The 13,324-nt window shown below is 53.3% G+C and overlaps 1 protein-coding gene across 2 annotated transcripts in view; it reads right to left on the bottom strand.

Moving 5' to 3' along the window:
• The window catches only part of FAT2 (FAT atypical cadherin 2), a 57,306-nt gene extending 47,831 nt beyond the window's left edge, over positions 1-9,475 (bottom strand). For both annotated transcript variants that reach the window (XM_054642944.2, XM_077186462.1), the window contains exon 1: positions 9,282-9,475. The gene's annotated coding sequence lies outside the window, so the exon portion shown is untranslated. The remainder of the gene's footprint in view (positions 1-9,281) is intronic.
• Positions 9,476-13,324: the final 3,849 nt, after the last annotated feature.

Raw genomic sequence — 13,324 nt, 5'->3', positions numbered from 1 at the left:
TCGTCTGAATCTCTCCTGGAATGTACTTAACCTCCCTCTTCCCTGTGTTATTTCCTGACATCTAAGAAGGGCTTCACTTAACATTGCTGCTTTTCCCCTCTGTATTAGCAGGGTTTTACTCCTCTGTCCAGATAATTATTTTTCAAAACCTGTTGTGACCTCAATATTTCTTAGAGCTTTGCTCTCAATTACAAGCTGGACTGAGAGCAATCAATGGCTTCAGCAGTTATTATGAGGGATGGAGAGTGACTACGCATCTGGGGCATGAGGCAGAAGCCTCATTTCCTCTGGAAATGATCTGAAACTTTGAAAGACACAGTCAAAACTTAGGGAAAATTGTCTGGGAGGCATCACCATCAGCTTTTCAAGAGCTTCTCTTTGGGTCAGGACCATGCTCAGTTGAGCAGTATCACAGAGAGCCTGTGTCCCCTGACAGCAACTTCCCACCCTGGGCCTGGAAATCATCCCCTATGACCTGCAGCTGCAGTTTCTCCTTTAGTAGGCTGCACTGGGAAGCAATCATGTCTGAGGGTCTTGTTTCTCTTTCTCCAGCAGGGTTTTAATGCAATTTGAAGTGTAATAGATCCCCCAGGAGATGTCTGTGCTGTCCCTGATCTGTCCTCTGCTTCTGGAATCATTTATGCCACAGTCACAACTCAAAATTATCTGGGACTGGGACATTTTCAAGGGCCATGGGGAAGATTAGCAGAAAAACAGGGGACAATGCTCTGAAGACAGGGGAAATCTGGTGAATTGGCTCAGCTCCAGGGAAAATCCTGTTGGGACTGACCCTGGAAGATGACAGCAATGAACCAGCAGAAAAGAGGTGGGTCTCTATGACTTTTGTTCCATGGGTTGAAAGCTTTGCATAGCATGAAACCAACAAAAAAATCAATTTACCAGCCCTTATTCCCAAATGCAGGTGGCTACCAAGGAGAGGAGGAGCAGCACTGCCAAGCTCAGGGGTCCTTGCCACGGATTTCAAGGATCTCCAGATGGAAACTGGGTGAAATCAAACAGATTTTTCATGCAGATTGAGAGAACCATTCCTCCTGTCCGTGTGCTGTCAGTAATTAGTGCACGACCCATGGGACCTGTGGCAAGGACCATGCACACCTCAGGGCTGCCAGATCAGCTGCAAGCATTTAACACTTGAACACCCTCACTTGCCTCTGGTCTCTTCACCTCATGGGACCATTTCTTTCTACCCCTGAGTGCTCCAGGTCCCTTTGGTGGCCTGCTGGAGCTGCTGCACTGGGGAGGCAGCAGGGCTGAAGGGAGCCCTCGGTGGGATGGAGAATGGAAGGCAGGGCTCGCTCCCACTGAGGGAAATACCAGGGCATCATTATGTGGTGATTCAGCCTCCTTTCCTAATCACCAGGCGAGGATCAGAGAGCCTCGGGGGGCTTCCCCCTCAGCCCTGTGGATGCAAACTCCCCACAAAGGCAGTAAACAGCCGGGGTATCTCTAATCAGAGCCCGAGCGCGCGGCTAAATTTAACATCCAAATTGTGAACCTCTGTCAAAGACATGCCCAAATCTGTTGGCTTGAAACGAGGGAACAAACACAGCGCTGAGATTCAAAGTGTGTGCGTGGGGAGACCTTGGAGATGGGTGATTTGGGGGGGTTGGTGCAGGGAAAGGCTCCTCTGGCCAGCTGGGGTGAGTGGCTGGGGCAGGGCTGGGGGTCTCTGGGGGCCCTGCCAGGGGTCTCCTGCAAGGTGTGGGCTGCTCTGTTTGTTGGCCATATCACAGGAAAGTGCTGCAGCCTGCCAGGAAGCAGGTGTGGCCCCAGCCCCACCTTTTGATTCCCTTCAAGAGGAGCATTTAAAAGCAATAAAAACCCAAAACACAAAACAAAGCGAGTGCTGAGTGCACCCAGAGCAGCATTCCCCTCATGAGCTGTGGTGGGGGCTTGGCACAAGGTTTTGAGATCAGAAGCTCAAAGAAAAATCATCATTTTCACTGGAAAAGAAGGACAACTCTTTCCTTACTACTCTTTCGCCAGCATGCATCACAAGTTTTCTTTCTTCCTCTTGTTTTCTTCCCTCACCTCCCTCCATTTTCTCTCCCTTTTTCCTTCAATACAAGAAACAGCCTCTTCCCCATGATAAGGACCAAGCAAAATCACCCCCAAACACATCAACTTCTTTGTCAGAGGCTGCAAGAACAGGGAAAGACAGGAGATGAGACTGGCTGTTCAAGTAATTACTTTAACGATGCATTTCAATGGCCATTGTGAAACAGAGAGCAAAGGGAGCAATCCTGTAAGATGGTGAGTACAAGGCTTTGGGGAGGCAGCAGGAGATGGGACACTGTTCTCCTGGCTTGGTGGAGCAGAAGGGGTCCAGCTACAGATGGGGCAATGCCCTTACAGCTGCCTCCCAAACAGGACTGGCCAGAAAGCAGTGCCTGGGCTCTCAGTGAGGCAAAGTCACAGAGTTAAATGGACACTGTGTTGGCCACGTCTGTGAAATGTTTTGCTTCCCAATGCTGAAGTAGCCTGTGCTCACCCTGCAGGGAGGTTGTGCTGCTTGGTTAATGTTTGCCCTCTCCTCTGCCACAGTGATTTTGGTGGGAATTTGATCCTTTTCCATTTGGGGAGCTCCCTGATGGCTGCTCACAGTCACCCTGTGGGGTTTGAATGCTCTGTGGAGATGGGTATCCTTCAAACTGTTTTCCTGGACTTTGAAATAGAACCAAACAAAACCATCCCATCCTTGGAGATCCTGCTCCTGCCTTTGGTTGTGCAGTCTCTGCTTGGTTTTGCAGTGCACAGGAGAAACATGTCCTGGAGGTACTACACAAAGCCAGAAAACTAATGAAAAGAGCCCCTGAAGTTATGGTGTTTCCTTCTTCAGTGTATCTCGGGGTTTTCCAGTGCCTGTGGATGGTTTCTTAGGGCTGATGCTTGCAGAACTGCCTGCACCAGCCTGCTTGGGGGCTGTGCTGGTGTGGGTGCAGCTTTCTGCTGGACTTGCAGATTCCATCCAGGCACAGTTGGGCTGTTCCTTCCCCCATCTCGACTCTCCAATCTCTGAATGGCTTGGACAGAGTTTTGGAAATTGTTTCCAGGTTGCTGGGCAGCCTGGAGCAAGGTGGCTGGACATGCAGAACCTGGAGCACGTGCCCTTCACCTCAAAGGACTGTCCTTGCTCACAGTGTCCCATGAAATGCTGCCAGGGCAGAGCCAGACCTGTGCCACAGCCATTCCACAGCTGAAAGGGGCTGTGCACTGATGGGGTGGGCTCTACTGAGGGCACCTCAGCTGCAGAGCCATGGAAAGCCGTGGGTTAATGAGTCTCATGCTGGCATGCAGAGCAGGGACTCTCTCCTTGGCCTGCCCAGCGTGGCAGGAGGTCACACACATGTCCCTGAGCACAACAGGTACAGCCCTAAAACACCACAGATGTTCCTTCACCACCTGCCAGCTAAACCAGGCAGGTGCTTTAACCCAGGGGGCTTGGGTTCCCCAAGGAGCTTGGGCTGGCAGCCTCTATGGGTGTTGGTGAGCAGAGACTCCCTTGAAGGAGTTTGGGGAGGCCTGTGAGACACTGAGTTGTGTGGGGCACTCTGGGGCCCAGGCTGGGAGGGGGATCTGGCAGAGAGAACCTTGTTCTCTGTACTGCTGCAGGGCTTGGTGAAAATGCTTCATTCTGAGGCAGCCCTGCCCTCCCCAGACCTGGTCTGCTGTGGCCAGGGGACCTGTGAGGGGTCCTGCCAGGACCACCCTTCAGGGCTGATGGTGGGAACAGGGGGGGATGCTGTCCCTTGAGTGGTGCAAGACACAGATGAGTAGAGGCAGAGAGGAGATGGCAGGATGGCCTTCCAGATGGGAAGGGTAGCTGGGAAGCATTCAGTTACTCTGATGTCCAGCTCCTCCTTCCCCCTTACAGCTGGGTGCTTTTGCCACCTTTGTCACCGTGCCAGGTTCCACAGGTTGGATGCTCAGAGCCAGCCTGACTCTAGAGGCACCCTGCTCCATGACATCTCACTGTGGCTTCCCCCAGCCAGCCACTCACCCCTTCCCCCTGGGACATCTCACCCATTCCTCCATCCTTGGGGCTCTGCCTGTGCCCTGGTGCTGCTCCTGCTGCCCTGCTGTGACCCTTCACTGGAGCAAGCAGGTGCTGTGTGTCTTTGCCTCCAAGCCATCCTCTGTCCCACAGCATCACCAGGTACGTGAAGCCAAAGGTCACCTTTCCACCTGCAATGTGCATTTCTGTCTGCTCTGTGAGGAACCCAGGGAAAGCTGGATTTTGCACTTGTGCCAACACCTAGGCCTGGCCCAGATGTGTCACCTAGCTGAGGTGTCACTGTTGTAAGCTCACCTGTTAGGCACAGGACAACCTGAACATGCCTGAACTCTCTGCAGAGTTGTGAGGGTCAATGATCTCTCTCTGTCTTGGCATTGCAGCATCATTCTAGAGCAAGAGTTAACTGAGCAGCTCCAGAGCTATGGAGCCCTCAGTGGGGTCTGGGGCTTGAGGGAACCTTGCAGTGCCAGCTGCCTTGCTGCTGGCTCCTGTCGCAGGGCAAGGGTGACAGGAGGGAAGTGAAGAAGGGCTGTGCAAGGGGAACCATCCTTATGCATCATTCCTGATCCCTTTCCTCTGCTCTCCCCAGTTATGGGAGCAAAGGGGTAAATCCTGCTTATGATCCAAAAGCTGCCACTGCACAGATAACCAGAGGAGGTGCTGAGGAGCTGTGACAGCCAGGAGACAGGGAGAGACAGCACATCCCATTGTGGCTGTCATGGGAATGGGGCACCTGCTGGCTGGGACAAGAAGCAGCCCTGGGGGCTGGAGAAGGGGCAGCCAGTGTTGGTAGGAAGGAGATTTGGTGGGAGCTGCTCACCAGGCAGGGGGTGAGGGGCCCTGGGGTTGGGCACCACAGTGCAGCAGCCCAAGCACATTGGCACAAGAGCCAGGTGGAGCATGCCAGGATCTCACGTGAGTGTGCCCCAGCTCTGCTGCTGCTGGGACTGTGCACCACTCACCCTGTGATTCAGATGCCATGGAGGCTTGTAGCACCAAGGATCTCATACCTCAGTCACTGCAAACTATCTGTGAGAGCCCACAAGGGATCCTGGGCTCTTCTCTGATTGCTTTCTCCTGCCAAAACTCATACTGAGCCTTTCACATTTTCCTCATGCTTGGGATGCAAGTTATCTTACACTGATAATCATTCCCCTGTCTGCAGACTGCTGAGGGATTTGGCTGTGTGGGACCACACTGTCAATCCTGCTACCCTTCAGATCCACTGCCCAGCTCCAGCCAAATTTAACCAGATAGGCAAAGACTTGAAAGGATTTAACTTTGCACAAGCTTGTGCAGAGCAGCAGGACAGAGGAGACAAATCCAAATTAAGACTCCCAGCTGGAAGAAAAAGCTCTAATGTGAGCCCAACCCGATTATTAGACATCAGAGAATCCACACAAGAGGGAGCGCCGCAGGCAACCCGGCTTCATGAATTCTGCTGCTCACAAACCAGCTGTTTACCGAGGTGCTGCAAAGCTGGGAGAGCAGAGGTCCCCACACACGACTCACACCTGACCCACAGACACCAACAGGGCTCGGTTCACCCCAGCCTGGGGAGAGCAGCAGCTCCGCACAGCCTGAAGGGGCTCTGACCCTGCGAGTCCTCACTGCCACCTTAACTCAGCCTGGCTGTTGCTAACGAGGCCACTGCCCTCATCACCTCCAGTGCCCTTTCTGTGATTCCCCGTGGGGAACACACGCGTTATCCTAAAATGGCTAAAATTCCTTGGGAAGGAGCCCAGGAGCATCCCGGTGTGAAAGCTGCTGAGGGACCTTGTGCCCCGCTGGGTGCAGGTGAGGAGGGACGGCTCAGCCTCGCCTGCCCTGCAGCACAGCCCTGCCCTCACCCTGTGCTCCTACCCGGCAATTCTCATTCACCCTGCAGACCTGTCCCCGCACTGATCCGACGATTTTTCTCCTTCCCCTGCCGATGCTTCCCTCCTGCTGCCCGCAGGTGAGCTCGGAGCGCAGCTCTGCTCTGCCTGCAGCCCCTCTCTCTCCGTGTCCATCTGTCCGCCTCCAGCTGCTCCTTCCCGCCCCTTTCCTGCCTTTGGAGGCAGCGTAAGGACACGGAGGACAAAAAAATGAATGAGACAATCAGGGCATCAAGGATGGCTGGCCAGCACGCCAGTAGCCGTGCCACAAAAATTCCCTGCAGCAGGTATTTATTGAATGCAAACTGATAGAAAACCTTCAGCTCCCAGAGCTGCCCGCAGCCTCCTACCTCCTGTGCCGTGTCCAAAGCGCTGCACAAGCTGCTGCAAGGCCAGCCCGTGCCCTGGGGAGCTCGGCGTTTCACCGGGAAAAAAGATCAACCCCCAGGACAGAGGCGTTTGCCCAGGCTGGCCTCGCTGCCACAGTGTGTCCTTGTCAGCCCTCCCAGCACAGGTCACTCCCTCCTGTTCCAGACTCTCTGCTTTAAGTGTATTTCTGAGATCTCCTGCCAGCGCAGCACCTCTGTGGGGCCAGCAAGGGTGCGTGGACACGGCGTGGAGCACCTGTGACAAGCAGGCTGGGCACAGAGTGTCCCTGTCACCCGGGGCCATATGGAGTGGCTATTCATGGCACAGCCCCCGTCTCCCGGGCTGCCTGAGTCACAGCTTCTGTCCAACGTGCAACCCAGCCACGCAAAAATAGTCACACGATGGAAGAGCATCCAAGTAGCCCTGCCTGGCCACCTCTCTATTCTCTTTCCCAAAATGATCAGTTTTGATTGCTTAGTGGAGGAGCATAAAAAAGAAGGCACAGGTAACCTGTTCCTCCTCCCACTTTTCAGCATCAGTGCAAGTACCTGTCTGATCTTGGGCTATTGCATTTAAGAACCTTCACTGGAGCCATCCATCCCAAATGGATCAAAACCTTGTTAGAAGCCAAACACAACTGTTGGTGTCTGCAATATCCTGTGGCAATTTGTTCCACAGTTAATTATGCCCTCCATACAAAAAGGAAAGTGTTTCCTTTGGTTTGTTTCAACCCTGCTCCTTGTCCATTTCTAAGCTACAAACCTTCCTAGCAGCCCTTGCAGCCTGCCCCTCCCTGGAGCTCCTTCTTGCAAGAATTAGAGAAGAAAGTTTCTTTGCTAATAAAGCAGTACCTGCCTCATTGCCAAGGAAAAACTGTGGTTAGAGGAAAAAATGCTTGCTCAGCAGATCAGCTCGTTAATAGACAATGCAGCATCCATGTTGCCAACCCAGTTTAAAAAATTTAAAAGGGCTCAGGGGTATTTAATCCTCTTATGTTTGTCCATGATACAGGAGGAAGCCCGGTGCTAACTGCTCGAGGTGCAGCTGCACTTGCATGCTCCACACGTGGCACGCAACAAAGCGAGGTGCAGGGAGCAGGGAATGCCATTGCTGCAGCATGCAGGTTGCTGGAACCATCCTGCAGCACTTGCCTTGGAGCAGTTGGCAGGAGAGCAGGATGCAAAATGCATTAGCTCCTCACAGATGTTTGATTCCAGGTGTCGTGCCTCCTTTGAACTCTCCCTCTGTACATGAGCGATGCTTGTTTGTTTGCAGGGTTGGGAGCTGCACTGGTTTGGGAACATTAGGGTTTGAAACGCATTCATGGTACAAGGGAAAGGCTCGGGAGAGGAGCAGATCCTGCTGCACTCTCCCTCCACAGGCAGGGCAGCTGGGCTCATTTTGGGACTGTCACAGAGCATGCTGAGCACAACAAGCAGGCTGGGAGAAACCCCTGGCTGTGTTAGAGACCTCTCCCTGCCCAGAGCCTCAGGAACCCCAATCCTACAGCACACAGGTGGATGTCCCTGAACTACTCCTGATAAGGTGAGGTGTGCTGCACATTAGGAGATGGTAAAAGCACACAATGCCAAGCCCGGAGACTTCGCTGTCCTGAATCCCGAGATAGCCCAGCTCTGCCCAATACAGACTGTTTGCTTTCCATCCCAAAGCTCCTATAACCTCACAGGTCTCTCTAGCTGACAGCTTGGAGAGCCACGGCAGCTCCCTTCACATCCCCTGCCTGCTCTTTGCCTCTCTGAGTGCCAGAATGGGGGAACAGAGCAATCCATGTGCCCCTGCTGGGATCCAGGGCACCCTGGGCGAGCAGGAGCCCGCTGGCCACAGCCCTGCCTGCCCAGCAGAGCCTGCCCAGCCCGTACCACCACCACACAGCCTGGATTTCCACACCACCTGGGAGCTCTCAGCCCTCCGCAGCCACAAAAGCAAAGGAGCAGGAGCTTTCTTTGAGGGTTTCCTCTGAAGCAACCTCAGTCGCGTGACCGCTGATCTTTGCCCCTCTGGAGTGTGCTGTGCTCCACCGAGTCCAACTTCAATTTCCCGGGAGGCTGATTAGCTGATAACTGCAGTTTGGAAGGGCTGGCTCCAAGTGCCCAGGCCTCCCTGCCTGTATTTCCACCTCTTTTATCAGGGCTGCACATGTACGTAGGAAATAATTCCTGCACGCCCTGAAGTGGGACTGGGCTTGCTCTGTCTGGGATTTCACCCCATCACAAGGCACTGGCAGTGAATGAAGGTGCAGACACACAAAAGGTGCCTGTGGCTTCAGCTCCCTGGCTCTGCTGCCCGTCGTGGAGGGGCACAAGGGCAGGTGAGGATGTACAGGGTGTACAGGGAAGCTGGGCAGGGGAAAACCAGCGCTGTGACTGCACTCGGGGATCCCCAAAGCACAGCCCAGTTCAAGGTGACAATGGAAGTGGCTTAGTGGGGCATGTGGGGACAGAGTTTGGAGCTGTACCACCTCACCCTGGTTAGCAGGGCTGTACATGGCCAGTAGCTGAGCCTACAGCCAGACGCCATCGCTGCTCCTGCCACAGCTCATCCATTTACTCCAGCACAAACTTGCTCCCTGCCGAAATCCTGCCCTGCTCAGACACCTGGATTGCTTCTCTGCTCACTCCCTCCACACCTGCCTTGCTCTGCAGCGTCGCTTTTGCCTTTGATACCTGGAGCCCACCTGCTTGCACTGGCTGCAGCCTGCTGAAGCTTCCCAGCTAAGCCAGATGCAAACAAGAATGAAACTTTTTCTGCCTCCTTCCATAAGCCCCGTGCTAGGGCTGCCAGAAGTGAGGAAGAGGTGAAGAGCTCTGCATCCCAAAGCTCTCTCTGTAGGTGAATGCTGCTCCCAGCAAAAGTTACTCACATGCAAAAGCAGTTTCACGATTAAATCTCTGCATCCTCCATGCCTTCCTCCATCCATGCTGCACAGACTGCTCCCTGAGTCATTCCCACTCCCCACACCGGCGAGCAGCGTGCCTTACCTGTTGCAACAGGAGAGGCACCTCTCCTGAAGTTCACTGCTGTCTCTGCGCTCCCTGCGCTGCAAATCCTCTCCGGCAGCAGCAGCAGCGCCTCGCTGCCCGCCGGGGCTCCATGCTGCCTGCGAATCAGAGCAGGGGGCTCCCAGAAACTCCTGCAGGAAGGGGCTCTGCCGGCTGGAACTCCGGCGGCACCGGCCGGGAGCGGCGAGGGAGAAAGTTGCGAGGGGTGGAACTGGCTCGCAGGAGCGCCAGCCCTTCCGTGACGGGCTGCGGGAGGAGGAGGAGGAGGAGGAGGAGGAAGGGCATCGCCCGCTCCCTCCGTGAAGTTGTGTGTGTGTGTGTGTGTGTGCCTGTGTCAGAACTGGGCAAGGACCCAAGCCTTAGAGCCAAATAATTGCAGCGCTTTTTACTGTTAGATTAACCAGCGCTGCCCTGAAATCCAGGGCTTCAACTGCAGGGGGGGTGGCGGTGGGCTGGTGGAATAGGTCAGGTAAATCCCTCCCAGCACACCTGAAAAACTCAAAGATTGTTTTTAGCGATCTGCCAGGTGGGTGTTGTAAGGAGGGATGGGTAGAAGGGGGTGGGGGAAACCTGAGTCTGCCCTCGGAGCAGCTGCGTGCGAGAGGCGCTTTGAAGGTGGTGTTGTTGTTGTTGTTGTTTGTGTTGGGGGAGCCCCCAGAAACCTCGGCTGGTGCCAGCGAGCCCCGGGGGCTCCGTGCTGCACGGAGGAGAGGGGATGAAGAGGGGGTCCTGCCCTGAAGAGGCAGGAGGCAGCGAGGAGAGATGGCAGCGTGGGGAGACCCAACAACGTGCAGGAGCTTTGGGGGATTTCTCTGCGTACAAGTGGAGCATCCTGGCTCTGGGGGAGTTGTTCAGGGCTGGACCAAGGTAGAAGGACAGGAACCCTTCTGTGGGTGTTTCTGTGAGGGTCCTTCAGTCCTCTTTGTGCCCTTCTGCCTCCCCTCTTCCTTTCCACCCCAAACCCCAGTAAATATTAACATTTCCCCTTTAGATTGAAGTGAGGTTTGAACAGGGCAGTTCTCAACATGGGAAATGAATGTTCAGCTTTAGGTGAAGTTTCCTTCCCCTCTGGTGTGTTTTTGCAGATGAAATTACCAGAAAGCCCTCTGTATAGTTTTAGGGGAAAAAAAAAAAAAGTGTATGGAAATTTTAACTTCAAACTGTCCACATAGGTGCCTGACTGCTCCTCATGAGGCTACTACACACAACGATGGCACAGGAATGAGTGGAGGAGAGAGACAGGGTCTGTTAACATCCCATTTGAGGAGGAGTGGTTGGCACAAACTTGCATTTTACTGGTCACCAGCAAGCCTCACAAGACAGGAGGTTATTGATCCTCTGGCCACACGTGCAGCCTCAACTGGAACTCGTCTCAAACTAGACGCTGTCAATTTAAGTCACACGACACAAATCCCTTGGAAAATCCATGTGATTTCATGGTGCAAGTCCAAAAAGATGTGAAGAAGTTGACCCATGATATATTGGGACTGTTTGGAGTTGTTGGTGGAGATGAGTGAGAGCAACATGGTAAATTCACCAGAAAATGCGGTTTTGATGGAATCAAAATTGGTCAGGAATTTCGATTAAATCAAGGGAGTTTGTACCAGAAACGAGAGAGGAAATGTGCATGGCTTGGTGAGACTGAACAATCTCCCCTGGGACACTGCTGGGTTTTGGGAAATCTCTGTAGCTTTGGTGTTTCAAATGTTCTTGTTGGGTGCTCTGCTCACAGCATTTAACTCGACTTGGAAAGTGCCATTGGTTTCAAGCTCATCATGGCCTTTCAGAAACAATTTGAACTGAATGGGAAGAAGGCAAAAATTTAGTTGGATTTACATGTGCAGCTTGTCCATTTTTTCCAGCTGGTTGGTTTGGATGATTTATAGGAGAACTTGTAATGAAGTTTTGAGGATTATGAAAGTGACAGTAGAACTAACAGTACCTTAAAATTGCAAATTAGCTCCTTTTCAATGACATCTCATGAGAAGAGGCCAGATCAGCCAGTGATGGCACTGGGAGGTGCATTTGGGAGGAAGGAAAGGAAAAGTTCCTTCACACAAGCTGATGTCTCATGTCTCACAGCTGGGGAAGGCGAGAAAATCAGGTATTGGTGGCTGGATCTCAGCAGGGCTGACGCAGGGCTCAGAACAATACCTGTATTATATTTAGACACACCAAGGTGCAAGTGAGCAAACCTCTGGCTTCAGGGCATCAGCTGATTGCTGCAAGAACCAGCATTTCCCTGAGTTTGGAGCCTTTCACCACTGCACAGGTGCCTTGCTCCTTCTGGAGCAGTGGGGACTGGGTCCCATCCTGTGGAGCAAGGTGTGAACCCTCAGCTAGCAAGGCCAGCAGTGCTGATCTCAGCAGTGCCACCCACGAGCCAGCTCTCCCTGTCTGCACTGTCTTCTTGCTCTCCCAGGTGGTGACAGGGGCCCTCTTTCATCCCTTTTCTTTGCTCTGCTGATGAAATGCTCTTTGGGGAGGCTGGTGCTCACAGAAGGGCTGTGTATCGGTCAGGCCCTGCAGAAAAACTGGGTGTGAGCCTGGTATTACCTGATCCCCTTACAGAAAATGTACAATATCCAGTGAATGCTAAAGCCACTGACAGCTCCACCTTGTTTCCAGCAGGTTGGTGGCACTGGGTGTTCCTTCCCACAGAGGTGGCAGAGCATGGTGCTGCTGTTGTTGGCTGCAGGGGACTTGGCTCTCAGAAAAAAACTTCCTTGGCTATGGAGCAGCAGAACATGAGGAATATGACTGAAGGAGGGCTTGATTATCCAAAAGCCCACCTGCTTTTCCGAATGTACCAGATGGTTTAATAACAAACATTACCTTTCCTAATTAAATCATGGCTTTGGGGTGAGCAGCAACCTAGCTATGGAACCCCCAAAATCCTCATATTATAGTTAGCTAGGATAGTAAGATGGACTTCTGCCTTCCTTACAAAGACAAACATGGTCTCTTAGAGCACATTTGGATTGGTTACCATCCCAGTGATCCAGGAAGCACAAGAAGCAGAGGAGAGCTTTTCCTGGGGTCCAGCTGTTCATTCCATATCAGTGGTGAGTGACAGCATGGAACTGGTGAAAACTTTCTGGCTCTGCCTCCTCAGCTCTCCTGCTCAACCTGAAGTCAGACTGGGTTAGGAAGAAAAGCGTTGTGTTTATCCCAAGGAGCAACTCCTGCTCCTGCAGAAAGGGGTGGGTTGCAGAATTACCTGTGGTTGCAAGCAGAGAGGATTGGCCTGGCTGGGGGAGCTGTGCCAGGAGGAAAGAAAGAAGATGGGGCTGTGCATGGTGCCTGGCTTTGTCCTTCTTCACACCACAAGTCAAACAAGCCAGGAACGCTCCATAAGCTGCTGTCAACATTTCATGCCACCATGTCCTGCTGTCGGGATCTCACCCTGTCAGGAGCAATGGGACCTTTCCAGGGTGTGGGGGATGTCAGAGCTCCATCACTTGGCTGGCAAGGTGCTTCTTTCTCCCTAATATGGGGAGAGATTCCATTTCCTGGTTCCACCCAAGATCTCCATGTAATAAAGCCAAGGTGTTCTGCTGTGGGTTACCTGCATGCAGAGTGTTCCAGAAAGCAGCATGTTCAGGCTGGGGCAGGGAAATCACCACGGGCCTCTCTGGACCAGCAAGAAACATTTACAGGGGCCTCCCTGCCAGTGGCTGGACTCACTGCCCTGCCTGTCTCCTGAAGTCCAGCCTGCAGGCCCATCTTCCAGCTGATCCTCCCTAACGTGTGCCTTTCCTGGCCAACACTTGCATCTGGCCCCACTGCAGTGTTGCCTCCATGGACCCGCAGGTCAGGGCAGTGCTGTTGAGATGTGGCACTGGATTTGTTTTACTCCAAACCCTTCTGCCCTCAGAAACAGCCACGAGGGTGTGATGTGACCCCCTTGATCCTCCCTCCTGAGGGTGTGGGTGAGCTGGGGGCTGGCATGCTGCAGCTGTGTTGGTGAGGGTGGGCAGCAGGCTCCTGGCGCAAGCACCCGCTCAGGGGTGCAGGGGTCT

This window comes from Agelaius phoeniceus, chromosome 15, assembly GCF_051311805.1.
Source record: "Agelaius phoeniceus isolate bAgePho1 chromosome 15, bAgePho1.hap1, whole genome shotgun sequence".
Lineage (NCBI taxonomy): Eukaryota > Metazoa > Chordata > Aves > Passeriformes > Icteridae > Agelaius > Agelaius phoeniceus.
The sequence above is the reverse complement of the archived record's forward strand: the minus strand, read 5'-3'. Positions and strand labels throughout refer to the sequence as shown.